General features: G+C 37.0%; 1 pseudogene; it reads left to right on the top strand.

The window, feature by feature from the left end:
- Positions 1–2,265: 2,265 nt before the first annotated feature.
- LOC127417101 (extracellular calcium-sensing receptor-like) lies at positions 2,266–11,809 on the top strand (annotated as a pseudogene).
- The last annotated feature ends 1,345 nt before the right edge of the window (positions 11,810–13,154 follow it).

Raw genomic sequence — 13,154 nt, 5'->3', positions numbered from 1 at the left:
AACATTGTGCTTGTTTTTGAGTTGGTACAGTATGCAAAAGACTGGCATGTCTTAAGGTCAATATTAGGTCAAAAATGGCAAAAAAACAAAAAAAAAAAAACAGCTTTCTCTAGAAACTCGTCAGTCAGTCATTGTTTTGAGGAATGAAGGCTATACAATTCTTGAAATTGCCAAAAAACTGAAGATTTCATACAAAAGTGTACCCTACAGTCTTCAAAGACAAAGGACAACTGGCTCTAACAAGGACAGAAAAAGATCTGGAAGGCCAGATGTACAACTAAACAAGAGGATATCTATCTATCAGAGTCTCTAGTTTGAGAAATAGACGCCTCACATGTCCTCAGCCGACAGCTTCATTGAATTCTACCCGCTCAACACCAGTTTCACGTACAACAGTAAAGAGAAGACTCAGGGGTGCAGGCCTTATGGGAAGAATTTGCAAAGAAAAAGCCACTTTTGAAACAGAAAAACAAAAAGAAAAGTTTAGAGTGAGCAAAGAAACACAGACATTGGACAGCAGATCATTGGAAAAGGGTGTTATAGATCTTAACCCCATTGAGCTTTTGTGTGATCAGCTAGACTGTAAGGTGTGTGAGAAGTGCCCGACAAGACAGCCACATCTATGGCAAGTGTTACAGGAAGCGTGGGGTGAAATGTCACCTGCGTATCTGGATAAACTGACAGCTAGAATGCCAAGGATCTGCAAAGCTGTCATTGCTGCACATGGAGGATTTTTTGATGATAACTCTTTGAAGTAGTTTAAGTTTTTTTCAGATTGTAATAGTAATTTTTCACGTTATTAATGTCCTGACTATACATTGTGATCAGTTGAATGCCACGTTGGTGAATAAAAGTACCAATTTCTTTCCATAAGAGCAAAATCTGTACATTATTCCAAACTTTTGGCCACCAGTGTATGTAATATGTGATTCTTTCTCATTGGCTAGGGCAAGTTCAAGCCAGAAAATATGAAAATGCAAACACCATTGCAATGACATGGACTTCATTCAATGGGGACCCAACAAATGTTATATTAAGACTGCATTTAAAGTTTAGCTGCCCATTTGGGAGGTAGAAAGGGGTTCTTACAAACATGGTGTCTTTTCACACTGGTGAGAGCAGCAGACCCCCTGTGCAAGTTATGGGGGGCTCCTAACATCCCTCAGCTTAGAAAAGATGGAGATGTGACAATTGGGGGCATCTTCTCCTTTCACAACAGCTGGGAGGAGATGATGCCCGCATTTACATCAAGACTAGATAAACTAATATGCAAGAGGTGAGTTGACAGGGAGATTAACAGATGTTAAAAAATTATAAGTTAATTGACGGACATTTTACAATACGGTTGTATTTGTTAACACTGGTTAACTACATGAATGAACAATACATTTACAACACCTCAATTTTGGTTAATTTTAATTTCATATACTAAAACATTTTTAGCATTTAAAGTTTAGTTAATGAATTATGAAGTTTCTTAATAAATATATTTAATGAATTAACAATGAACAATAGTATTCTGGTAAATTAAAATTAACCAAGGTTATTAAATGCTGTAAAAATGTTTGTTCTTTGTTCATTCATGATATTGTAACATCTGAGGTTGTTACCCATCCTACCAACCACCAGAGGGTGCCTTCTCCCGAATACTGATCATCACCCATTTATTCACTGCTCATTTCCTGTTTAACGTACCTATATATAGCCAGGCAGTTCCATTGTTCATTGCAAAGTATTGCCAGTTTACCTTGGTTTACTGAGCGTTTTGCATCTCTACTGTTTATTGAGTCATGTTATGACCATTGCCTGTTTCTCTGGTTTTACTGCTTTTTGGAAAACCATTTGTTTTGTTTGCCTGGTTGGACTGTCTATTTGGTTTATTGGATTTATCTGCCTGCTTTTCGACTATGTCTCTCTGCCTGCTGTTTTGGATTGTTTGCTTGTGTATCTTTTAATAAACTTCCTGCACATGGATCCTAACACCGTCTCCATGGCCAGTTTGTTACAGATACCTAATGCAATAATTAATGTTTATGAATAGAACCTTAAAGTAAAGTGTTACCAAAAATCTTGAGTAAAAAGAAATTCTGTAATTATCAGTGTCATTATGTCATGCATTATGACCAATGTAAATCGGTGTGTCTTGACTGTTTTGCAGTGCATTTTAACTTGCACTTCGACAGCATTGCCTGAGTCACACTAAATTAAGACTTTTTTTTTTCTTTTTTTTTTTTGAGCCTCAGAGTATTTAAAAATGCACAGACAATGGTGTTTGCCATTGAAGAGATCAACAGAGCTGATATTCTTCCTGGTGTAAGCTTGGGTTACAAAATCTATGATTCATGTGGATCCGAATGTGGCAAAGAGGTGAGGGGCAATATGGAAGAGGGACAGATAAATTAATATAAATGCTGACTATGCCACCCTGTTTCTATAAATGGGGAAAATTACTAACCCAAATCAGAAAGGGCACACAGGTTCGCTGTTCCGAACAAAAGGGAGCAAGAGACGCGGATACAAGCAAAAAAAATCTCTTTATTTTTAACATTTGGATAGGCAACTAAATACTCTTTCCATCATTACTAAAATATTAAAAGTCACAATGAAACCCAGACATTAACTGTGTGGTTCACAATGGGGTTCACATAAAACTCACATACAATCAAAACAGGTACAGTTTCGGTACCACTGAAAGTTGGTGCTTACCAGTAGCAATAAGGCTAGCAAGTTCAGTGTTACCCCTTATAAAAGAAACTTCACCCACCAGTGTAGTCGCACACCCACACACACACTAGTGCACTCAGTTGTATATACACAGCACTCCATGACAGGGGCACCGCCACCACAAGCTGACACCGCTAATCCCCTTCACTGGACCTTCAGCTCCTGACAAACACAGGAAACATAAATAAATACAAGAAACAAATATACAGGTGCATCTCAATAAATTAGAATGTCGTGGAAAAGTTCATTTATTTCAGTAATTCAACTCAAATTGTGAAACTCGTGTATTAAATAAATTCAATGCACACAGACTGAAGTAGTTTAAGTCTTTGGTTCTTTTAATTGTGTTGATTTTGGCTCACATTTAACAAAAACCCACCAATTCACTATCTCAACAAATTAGAATATGGTGACATGCCAATCAGCTAATCAACTCAAAACACCTGCAAAGGTTTCCTGACCCTTCAAAATGGTCTCTCAGTTTGGTTAACTAGGCTACACAATCATGGAGAAGACTGCTGATCTGACAGTTGTCCAGAAGACAATCATTGACACCCTTCACAAGGAGGGTAAGCCACAAACATTCATTGCCAAAGAAGCTGGCTGTTCACAGAGTGCTGTATCCAAGCATGTTAACAGAAAGTTGAGTGGAAGGAAAAAGTGTGGAAGAAAAAGATGCACAACCAACCGAGAGAACCGCAGCCTTATGAGGATTGTCTAAGGAGAAGAAGAACTGCACTGTTGCCCAGTGTTCCAAAGTCCTCTTTTCAGATGAGAGCAAGTTTTGTATTTCATTTGGAAACCAAGGTCCTAGAGTCTGGAGGAAGGGTGGAGAAGCTCATAGCCTAAGTTGCTTGAAGTCCAGTGTTAAGTTTCCACAGTCTGTGATGATTTGGGGTGCAATGTCATCTGCTGGTGTTGGTCCATTGTGTTTTTTGAAAACCAAAGTCACTGCACCCGTTTACCAAGAAATTTTGGAGCACTTCATGCTTCCTTCTGCTGACCAGCTTTTTAAAGATGCTGATTTCATTTTCCAGCAGGATTTGGCACCTGCCCACACTGCCAAAAGCACCAAAAGTTGGTTAAATGACCATGGTGTTGGTGTGCTTGACTGGCCAGAAAACTCACCAGACCTGAACCCCATAGAGAATCTATGGGGTATTGTCAAGAGGAAAATGAGAAACAAGAGACCAAAAAATGCAGATGAGCTGAAGGCCACTGTCAAAGAAACCTGGGCTTCCATACCACCTCGGCAGTGCCACAAACTGATCACCTCCATGCCACGCCGAATTGTGGCAGTAATTAAAGCAAAAGGAGCCCCTACCAAGTACTGAGTACATATACAGTAAATGAACATACTTTCCAGAAGGCCAACAATTCACTAAAAATGTTTTTTTTTTTTTATACATCTTATGATGTATTCTAATTTGTTGAGATAGTGAATTGGTGGGTTTTTGTTAAATGTGAGCCAAAATCATCACAATTAAAAGAACCAAAGACTTAAACTACTTCAGTCTGTGTGCATTGAATTTATTTAATACACGAGTTTCACAATTTGAGTTGAATTACTGAAATAAATGAACTTTTCCATGACATTCTAATTTATTGAGATGCACCTGTACATCATTGTAACAATTAAGGAATGGAGGAAGCTGGGGCTGGCTTGACAAAACACATAGACATTTGTTGCTGCACTTTTCAGTCACACAAAATAAGGCTGCTTCTCCGCAGTACACAAAAGGTTTGCTTTTCAGCAACACCACACAGATACACACAGACAGCTTCACGCATCTCTCTGTCTCCCGTCTGCCACTGTCTCTTCTCCTTAAGTACTCCCACCGCCCCTCGCTGGAATGCGAGACCAGTGTGGCACGCAGGTGAAAGTCATTCGCCACTTATCTTCCCGGCCTCACTCTGCCCAGACTCTGCTCAGCTCCGCCCTGCTCACCACAATCATATAATAAAAATAACAAAATACAAGAAATCACACTCTGACCAGTCTTGAAAACATGGGATCTAAAAACAGAATAAAATATGAATGTGCAAAATGCAGGGGAAGACTAATGGCAAATCACCCTGCCAACATCCATTTTGCGCAACAAATGACAAAAAGAATAATTTCAAAACAAAAAACACTGTTCCCACACCCAAAACGATCTCACTGGCTCCAGGTATACACAAAGAGAAATTGGTCGCACCTCTCTCAATAAATCCCAAAATAGTGATTTAGAGTCAGTCACAGGGTTTATCAGGGAACCAGTGCAAAACAAACAGAACAAAAAGAAGAACAAAACAAGAGAAAACAAAACATCAAAAACAAAACAGTAGAAAACAGGAAAACAATACAGCAGTGCCCAATGTACAACCTTGCAGCCTGTAGTGGAAATTATGTAATAAAAGATTCAAAGACTGCAGTGCCTTTCTAATAAGTGTTTAATGAACACACTTGCAAGGTGGACTCAAAACCATACAGAGACTCTAACTCCGACTGGTAGAGAGCAATGAAACCTTCAAATTCTCTAGATTATATGGGCCCTTGGATGCAGCTGGATTCCATCATTCAACATTTCTGATAACAGACTGACATATACAGTATGATTTGTTTCTCTCTGGGGTTAACTGCCCCCACCCTTGTGACAGCTCTAGCCTCCTCAGCAATGTTTGAGTTATAAGAAACTGGAGGCAGGGGTGCAAGGCCACTCTTAACTCCACAGGTGCAGGGAGTGAGTTTAGTCATGCACACAGAGAGAAACACAGAAAAATCACAGTATATTCACTTAAGCCTTAATGTATGATAGTGATTACATATGACTTAGTATATAGTATTAAAATTTCTATTACACAGACTCAATGCAGGCAGGTGCATGCTGGAATGCAAATTACCTAAACAAATAAAAGCAAACAATGAGAATGGTGCCAACATAAACTGACACGTTTTAAATAATCAGTTTATATTAACGCTGGATTTTACATACCGATAGCAGTGAAGCTACCACCATAAATGCAGCCGCAATGGCATAGGAGAACTAAAACACAACACATAACGTCACACGCAACACAAATTCTGATCAAAATTCATGCTCACAAAGACAGCAACATACCTAGATGGAAGGCAATCAGCCAACCAGTGACGGTCGATATGAATCACTCATGAATTGCCGCTAAACACACAAGGAAAACTAGCATAAACTGAGTATTCGTACTAGCCGGTAAGCTTAACATTCACAACACATACCTTCAATGTGGAGGTGCATGAGACCGGGTGGCGGCCATGGAATAGTGACGTATGTCCAAGTAGCCCAAATCCACCCTAATATACTCCATGTGAGCGTACTGATTGGCTATGAACCACTACCTAGTCAGAAGACAACTGTCTATCCCACTACACATAGAAATGGCTCTTAGAGCATCTCTGTCATTGGTTAATGAGGATTATGCCCCTCAGTTCCCCTATCACAGACCTAACACAGTCCAAGCAATCATTGCAGAAACATCCTCTACTCCAACTGTTGCCATCTCTGCTACTGTTGGACATCTGCATATACCTGTGGTAAAATGTGTTTCCTTTTGATATTGTTCTGATTGACTAAAGCCCTAACAAAGCATTTTGTGACAGGTTTTGTTTTGTAATAATGTTTAGAAAAAAATGCTATATACATGTAGGTCTGTCACGATTATGTAATTTGGCTGACGATTAATTTTCAAACAAATAATTGTGATTATGATGATTAATTGTCTGTTTTAGGTCTATGACGATTAATTGTCTCTTTAAGGGCTTTCACAATTAATTGTCAAATCAAATTTCCTATTTCTTAAGGTGTGTTTTTTTTCTGCATGTGTGCTTCATACACCTTAAGAAGTCGTTTTTACACATTTTACTTCAAATATTTAAATCAAATAAAAAATAGGGATATGTGATTTCCTTTTAAGGCTTTAAAAACGTATGAATGACATGAAAAATAATGTTTTAAGTATCAAAATATTTCAAATACCTAAACTATGTCATCTTTAGTGATGTCATCTTTAAAATGGTCATCTTTAGTTTTGGCCAATTTTAAATTTACACTTGTTTTTTGAACACATATTTTACATTTTATGTTTTAATTAAAAAAAAAATCATATATACATATATTTTATTATATTTACATATTGTATTATATTATGCAATAGTAAAATATTTTTGTCCTAATTTCTTTACTTCCACACGTTATTGTAATACTCTGATTAAACCCACAAGCCCTTAAATGTCATGAAGCAAAACCTTTGAGATTACGTCATTTCATCATTTCATCACTCGATAGACGTAAGCGTGCGTTTCCTCCTCTGTGTCACTGCATGTATGAACCAAGAACATTTGCCATTACACGTAGTTTAAAGTTAAACCGGAGCGCTTTGCATTCACTGTCACAGTTTATACTTGTGCGTTTATATTTTCGCGGGAGTTTGGCACTAGCCTCTGCTTCCTGCAACTGCAACAGAGCTCTTCCAGACAGGAGCTGGTTTACATCGGCAGTGCGGCCCAGTAACGCTCGGACTTGGAGTTCAACAGAATGACACAAATGCGCCGTTCATGGCATTTATACAGTATATTCGCTTAAAATTCCTTTATTTGGGAATTAAAATGTGAATGGAATTAGAATGCCCAATAACCGCGGTTGTCTCAAATAATCATGGTTAGATCGAATAACTGTATATATTATAACCGTGTTTATTTAATGATTGTGACAGGCCTAAGATTTGTAAGATGTAAGATTTTCCCTACTAATGAACTCAAACACCCCTCCTTCTTCAGGACAATTCCCAGTGACTACTACCAGAGCAGACCACTGGCCAAACTGGTCAAGAATTCTGGGTGGACCTGTGTGGGGGCTCTCTGCAGTGATAATGACTATGGAAACAATGGCATGAACACTTTTATCAAAGCAGCCACAGAATTCTGAGTATGTGTAGACATTTCTGAAGCATTCTTCAGGACTGATCACAGGGAGGACATTTTGAGAATCGTGGACATATTAAAGAGTTCAAACTCTAAACTGATTGTTGCCTTTGTATCATACACAGACATGAAGGTTCTTTTAGGAGAATTAGCCCAACAGAATATTACTGGGCTGCAGTGGATTGGTAGTGAGTCCTGGATCTCTGATATGAACATTGCTACTGGTAAATGGCAAGTCATTCTTAGAAGGTCCATGGGCTTTGCCATTCCAAAAGCTGAAATAAAAGGACTTGGGGAATTTCTGACTAAACTTAACCCAGCTTCTGGAATAGATCTTTATAAAGAGTTGTGGGAAACAATATTTCAATTTAAACTCCCCCTACAAGAAACTACTGGAGGTGTAAGCATGTGCAGAACCAATACACAGATGCTTGTGCAAAATTGCTTGTGCAAGCAAATGCTTGGAAAATATGAACAATATGTGGCAGGTAGCATGGGGCACCTATATGCAAATATTCATGTCAATTTTCAAACAATAACATCAATTATTATTACTAAATAATGGTTTTGCTTAATCAGGAAAGTTAGCTACTTTACTGGAACTGGTGAAAAGGTATACTTTGATAAAAGTGGAGATCTGGCAGCGAGGTATGACCTCTTAAACTGGCAGCAGCGGGAGGATGGGACAACAAAGCTTGTTAAAGTGAGTTTCTATGATGCCTCTTTACAACCAGAATCTCAGCTTTCATTTAACAACATCAGCATTGTCTTGGCCCTAAATCAAAAACAGGTAATTCTTGTGATTCACAGAGTAGGCCTATAATGTAGACTCAGGCCTTCTATTTTATTGTCAACCAGAAGCAATCTTTGTTATGGTATAAATTGTCATGTTTTACAGGTGCCTGTGTCTGTGTGCAGCGCAAGCTGTCCCTCGGGCACTAGGAAGGCTGTGAAAAACATGCTGTTATGACTGCATACCATGTGCAGAAGGAGAGATAAGTAATAAGACAAGTATGGCTGATTTTACAGATGCACATATGCTCACAACTTACACACTGTAAAATAATCGTTATTTTGAATTTTCATCCTCATATTCGGTGGCTTGTTTCAAGCGCCCACCAAAATTTTGGCCCAACCAATGACGAGATACCTGTATCCAAAAACTTGTGGAATTCCTCTCATTTGAAGATGTGATGGGAATTATTCTAGTAGTGTTTTCTTTGTTAGATGTTTCTTTTACCTTAGGTATTGCTGTAGTTTTCTTTGTACATAGGGACACCCCCTGTAAAAGCCAACAACTCAAAGCTGAGCTTCCTGCTGCTTTTCTCACTGACTCTGTGTTTTCTTTGTTCACTTACTTTCATTGGTCGGCCCACTGATTGGACATGTATGTTGTGTCACACAGTGTTTGGGATAACTTTTGTCCTCTGTATCTCCTGTGTTCTGGGGAAAACAATAATGGTGCTAATGGCCTTTAAGGCTACACTTCCAGGCAGCAATGTCATGAAATGGTTTGAGCCTGCACAACAAAGACTCAGTGTTTTTGCTTTCACTCTATTACAAGTCTTAATTTGTGTGCTTTGGTTGACAGTATCCCGTCCTTTCCCATATATGAACATGAACCTTTACCAAGAGACAATAATTCTAGAATATCATTTGGGCTCAGCTTTTGGATTCTGGGCTGTGCTGGGTTATACTGGCCTGTTGGCTGCCTTGTGTTTCATTCTGTCTTTTCTAGCTCGTATGTTGCCAGATAACTTCAATGAAGCCAAATTCATAACATTCAGTATGCTCATATTCTGTGCAGTTCGGATATATACCCAACCTAATAGTGTACCTATGCAATCAACTCAATTCTCTGTGACAGAAATGTAAACGGCACTGGGTAGGGGAGAAGGCTTTTGTCATATGATAATTATTTTATGTTACGTATGGTAGTCCAATAAAATGAATGTCTCCATCACCCCTATTAACAGCAGGGATGCTCATAGTTCTATGGAATGAGATCTACTTTTTCATCATGTTATTGCAGCAAGATCTATCATGTACAATATAGGCTATACTTTATCACAATACCAAATTTCAGTAGTCGGTCATGAAATTTGACGATTCTCAATACCAGCTTCAAAACCACAACAAATAATAACACTAACTAATATGTCAATAATGGAAGAATGGTTTGAAGTTCTTAAGTAATTATTCAAGACTAGTAAAGGACTAGTCAGTAATAAAAAAAAAAAAAAAAAAACAATAAAAACAGCAATGAATAAAAATAATAGAACAAAAAATTAAAATTAAGAAAATTCTGTGCTTTTTTAACAGCTTTAAAAGTTTATAACAGCAGTAGGCCATCAAGTATTCAAGGAAACATGCAGAATGCAACATAAAACTACTACTGGTCTTCACTGTATGATTATAATACATGAATACTTTTTAAAGCTACAAAAGTTACTCAGCCAAGAGTAGTAAATGGTTTTCTCGTTGTGGTTGTTTGATTATTATAATGACACACTAGACAGCAGCAGGTCTATTAGCTTACATTTATACTTACTAGTCTGACATTTTAATACAAAAAATGAAAATCACTGTCATGCTGTTTTCATGTTTACATTCAGATCAGTCATTTTGCTACCTGTGCTTGTTTGAGCAACAGAAAAGAGTTTCCTTCCTTCTTCAGAACTATTCCCAGTGATTATTACCAGAGCAGAGCACTGGCCCAGCTGGTGAAGCATTTTGGCTGGACTTGGGATGACAATGATTATGGTAAAAATGGCATTGCCACATTCATTAAAGCTGCTCAAGAGGAGGACATATGTATTGAGTACTCAGAGGCATTTGAAAGCACAGGATCCAAAACATCACTGACAAAAATAGTAGACATTATCAGAAGCTCCACATCTAAGGTAATAATGGCCTTCATGTCACACAGAGAGATCAAAATACTGGTGGATGGGTTATACAGGCAGAACATTACATGACTGCAGTGGATCGGAAGTGATGCCTGGATTACAGATGACTCTCTTGAAGATAGCCAGGGCAACACTTTGCTAATTGGATCTATAGGATTCACTGTTTCCAATGCGAACAGTGAATGTTAGTACTGTGAAGGACTAGGCCCTTTTCTACAGGAAGTCAACCCATCTCAATGTAATGGCTCTGAGCACTTAAAATATGTCAAACATCCTTTCACTGTTGTGTCTGATCTTAGATTTACTAACAAAGTCTTCAAGGCTGTGTAAAAAGTTGCTCATGCACTGCACAACTTATTCTCATGCAAGCAACAAGAAGGGCCCTTTACTAATTCCACCTGTGACCAACCATCAACAGTACAACCCTGGCAGGTGAAGTAAAATCTTCTGAATATATTGATACAAACTTTTTAAATTGAATAATATATACTTTACTCTTAAATAAAATGTTTAAACTCCAATGAAGTAATGAGAACCATATTATGTTAGTAATTATATTGTGCCACATGAATAATGGCATATTCCAATAGCCAATCAAAAGAAGACTATTCTGAGTAAGGAATTCAACGTCAGTCTTCACTTTTCCCCATTCTTTATTTTAATCCCAGGTTTTACAATATCTGCAAACTGTGAATTTCAGTATCAATGGTGGAGAAACATTGTTTTTCGACAGCAAAGGAGACTCTCCTGCGAGATATGAATTGGTAAACTTACAAAAGGTCAGAAAAGGTACAATGGAGGTGGCCACAATTGGCTACTATGATGCAACCCAGCACCAAGGCCAAGAGTTTACCATAAACAATGTTGAAATCATCTGGGGAGGAGGCCATATGAGTGTAAGTGTCTTTTCACATTAACTAAATGCCCAAGAGTACAATGCAGAGAGGCATTGTAACGGCTTAAATCAATAAGACAAACACACATAAACGTGTGCAAACATGTCACATTGCAAATTATTTTGATATTGTTGTTGCAGTAGATTTTCCCTGATGTATGGCATGTTCCTGTATCTGTGTGCAGTGAGAGCTGTCCCCTGGGCACTAGGAAAGCTGTGTTGAAAGGAAGACCCATCTGCTGTTATGACTGTATTCCATGTCCTCCAGGAGAGATTAGCAATGCAACAGGTAATGTTCGCCTAATTGCACTTTTAACACTTTCATCAAAAGAGGATCAAATGTAGACATTTTGAAATTAATTGAATCTAAATTATCATAAGTACTGTTGTCATAAAAAAAAAAAAAAAAAAAAAAAAATATATATATATATATATATATATATATATATATATATATATATATATATATACATACATACATACATATATTTAAAATGCTTTAAAAATAATTAATTTTAACCCTCATGTTCTGTTGGAATTGACTTTACATTCTATGCCTACGTTCCAAAGACCCCACTGATTAGTAAATACAAATAATATTAGTAATTTCACAAATTACCTATTATTTTACCTTCAAATTATTTAATGTGTGCCTCTGATCTAATCTGAATCCAGCAGACAGATATTATCTAAGCTTTATCCCTCTGTTTTACCATTTAAGCATGCATTGTCTTTTAGAAAGGTAATCGATTTCCTGTTCAGTGACATTGCTTCTGTGTGAAGGTTGATCTAACCACAGCACAATAACATTGGAAAAAAATAAAAAAATAATTGTAGAATAAATACAAATGTGTACACCAAAAATCTTAGCATATTAAAAAGCATTGCATTTATTTATATTGTTATACCTAGGATCTCTAAAATGCCAAACATAAGTAATAAAAAAAATAAAAAAATAAAAATAAAAAAAAAAGAAAGAAAAATATTCATGGGGGATGGTTGAAATTAGGAAAGGACAGTTCTAATAAGATTAGGGAAAGGTCATGAAGTTTCAACATGATATAGTACTTCAGTGTTAAAGGTATACTGAAGATGACCCAAAATGAAAATTCAAACATCATTTACTGACTCTCACATTGTTCTAAACCAGTATAGCTTTATTTCTTTCATGAAACACAAGAGGAGAATTTTTGAAGAATGTTGACACTGATCTTTGATATATACAACGAAAGTGAATGGTGAATGAGGCTTACAGTACATTTTGCCTAACATCCCCGTTTGTGTTCAAAGCAAGAAATATACTGTATATATATATATATATATATATATATATATATATATATATATATATATATATATATATATATACACTGTAGGTTTGGAACAACAAGAAATGGAGTTAATGATGACATAATTTAAATTTTTTGGGTAAAACTTTCCCATGCTTAAAGGGTTAGTTCACCCAAAAATGAAAATGATCTCATCATTTACTCACCATCATTCCATCCCAGATGTGTATGACTTTCTTTCTTCTGCAGAACAAAAAAGAAGATTTTTAAAAGAATATCTAATCTATGTGGGTCCATACAATGCAAGTGAAAGGGTGCCAAAATTTTGAAGCTCCAAAATCCACATAAAGGCAACATAAAAGTACTCCAGATGACTCCAGTGGTTAAATATATATCTTCTG

This window comes from Myxocyprinus asiaticus, chromosome 26, assembly GCF_019703515.2.
Source record: "Myxocyprinus asiaticus isolate MX2 ecotype Aquarium Trade chromosome 26, UBuf_Myxa_2, whole genome shotgun sequence".
Taxonomy (NCBI): domain Eukaryota; kingdom Metazoa; phylum Chordata; class Actinopteri; order Cypriniformes; family Catostomidae; genus Myxocyprinus; species Myxocyprinus asiaticus.
The sequence above is the reverse complement of the archived record's forward strand: the minus strand, read 5'-3'. Positions and strand labels throughout refer to the sequence as shown.